The following is a 2,665-nucleotide window of genomic DNA, read 5'->3' as shown; positions in this document are numbered from 1 at the left end:
TATGAACAAGTGCCCTCTGCATCTTTGTTTTAACGTCATCTTGAGGAAAAAGTTTATCGTCTGCGCAGATTTGTTCTCCTGTCAAATAGTACAGAAATTTTGTTTAGTTTTTCGCACTTGCAGAATGGTGGTAAACAACCTCATTTAATTATAGCAGTAAAGCGATTTAATAGTATAATTACAACACAATATGTCGGAGACTAGATGCTTAAAACTGTCGCTGATTGGATTAGAAGGATGGGTTCAAAATGAAGATAGTACCATCTCCCAAAATTGAGAACCAACTCTTCTTGAGGTACTATATCTCATGCATTTACGGATGAAAGTTATCTCATAAGCTAAACAACTATCTTAAATGTATCTAATTACACAAAGAAACTTTTTCCTGATGGACAAAATGGTAAAATTTATTTAGGAACAGGAGCACACTAGAAAGACCAGAAGAAACCATCTTTTCCTCATACATTAAGCTTAGAATTCTGGGTAGTGTGTACGCAGACCTTACCCCTACCCTAGGGTAGAGAGGCTGTTTCCAATAGACCCTCGACATCCTTCCCTCCAAGAACTCCCACCTTGCTCTTGGGGTGACTCGAACTCACAACCTCTTGGTTGGAAGTGGAGGGCGCTTACCATCAGAGCAATAAATGTTCCTATTAGCGTAATTAAGCAAGTTTCGAAGTGGTAAGACAACAAGAAAATGGCAATTGAAAGCGCTGATCAAAAGATTACAATCAAACGGAAGAAGCGGAATCGGACTCTTCGGATTGGTCCTAATTGGGGTTGGGGTTGAGAGGGGCACGTAAGATAGATTTGGAGCGTGTTCAATAGATTCAATTAAACCGCTACTTTGATCTTGATTCATAATATGCAAAATAACTACGCGTGCGTGTATGTGTGTTCGTGCGTGTAGATATGTATTTATGTATGTATATGAGTATGCATGCATGTATGTATGAATGTACGTAAGTACATTATTATAAATACTCCCTTAGGAAGAGTTTTCTTTTTTATAATTGGCCACTATATATATATATATATATATATATATATATATATATATATATATATATATATATATATATATATATATAAAGTCATGAAAAGCATAACTAGAACATCAAGTTTCAAGTTTATTCAATTGTTTATTTTTCTTTTTATATCTTGATTTCCACCAATGATATTTGAAACTTCATTACGATACACTATACCTCTTCATATTCCTTCCAGATTAACGTGTTAGAAAAATTTATAAAATAAGTATATAAATATTAATACATAAAGAAACAATAAGCAATTAAACAATTAATTTGACTGTGTCTATAAAAGGTAGTTCGATGCATATTGATATAAATGAACTACATATTACAGGAACTAGCTTTCTTCATTTTATCTTCTTTACCTAATATGCCTCCAAATTCTCGTACAAATGCTGATGTAATTCATATTAGCAACCATTGTTGATTGTTTTTTTTTTAAAATAAAAATATAATGTCAATCTTGTGTAACATATATAAATTAAAAGGAAATGCATAATCTTCGTAATATCCAATTATCTACATTGCTTCTCCTTCTCATTCATTTTATAATTACCTAGATTTGTGACTTGTTTAATTACTCAATTACAAATAATGATTAAGTAATGTTAGGGTTTATCCTGATTTGTTTTTAAATATTTGGATTTGCCTGTTACTTAAAGGAGGAGTAAAATATTTACTATAATTGATTTTACTTTTCCTAAAAAATAATATAGATCTCTTTCATATTTGACAAATCCATTTGTTGGAGGAAAAAGTTGTGGACCTCTATAAATTGAAGATCCTTCCTTGATACACAATATAATAGCATCTACAATGTTGTCCAGGGGAGAATTTATTCTATCGATTTTTTTTCACTCTTTTCATATTAGTAGATTGATGTAGGTCATTTGACCAACCATATTGAAGTATATTATGTCACTTTTAGTGTAATTTGTCATCTGATTTATCGTCGCCAATGTTTACTTTGTTAGCTTCCAGCATGACGTCTTGTTATTTCGATCCCAACAAGTAATACTTGATGCATACAATATTTTCTCCAATAAGTTATGTTGCAATGGTGACAATGTTTTCCAAATTATTATGTTGGAATTTTTTTAACTAATAATAATTATATTCATTTAGCTGAAATAATTTTTTCTATCTCTTATACTAAATAAGAAAAGTAGGGTTAATGTTGACATATATAAAACAATAACAATATATAACTGGTAAAAAAAAATGAACTACAAAAAGTTTCTCTAGATGATTAGATTAAACTAATTCAAATTTAGCAAAATCCATAGTATTACAAGAAAAAATCTCTTCAACAAAGAATACGATCCAAGAAAATCAACATATGTGTGCCTACATAAATAGAGAACACATGATGTGCATAGAAAAACTAACTCATGGTGTTCCTACTTGTATACGGTCAAAATCGAGTTTTGCAACTTCGTATGATTAATCGAAATTGGAACACGATGGTCCAAGGTTCATCTTTATAATATCAAGCCATGGTGCGAAGTATATGTTGTTGAGATCGAGACCCAAAAACCGATCAAGATCGAGGTCGACCAAGATCGAACTCGAAGACCCAGAGATCGATCAAGGTCGATATCGGCCAAGATCGAGATCGGCCAGGATCGAGA

The sequence above is a fragment of the Nicotiana tomentosiformis genome, chromosome 2 (assembly GCF_000390325.3).
Source record: "Nicotiana tomentosiformis chromosome 2, ASM39032v3, whole genome shotgun sequence".
In the NCBI taxonomy this organism is placed as follows: Eukaryota; Viridiplantae; Streptophyta; class Magnoliopsida; order Solanales; family Solanaceae; genus Nicotiana; species Nicotiana tomentosiformis.
The sequence above is the reverse complement of the archived record's forward strand: the minus strand, read 5'-3'. Positions refer to the sequence as shown.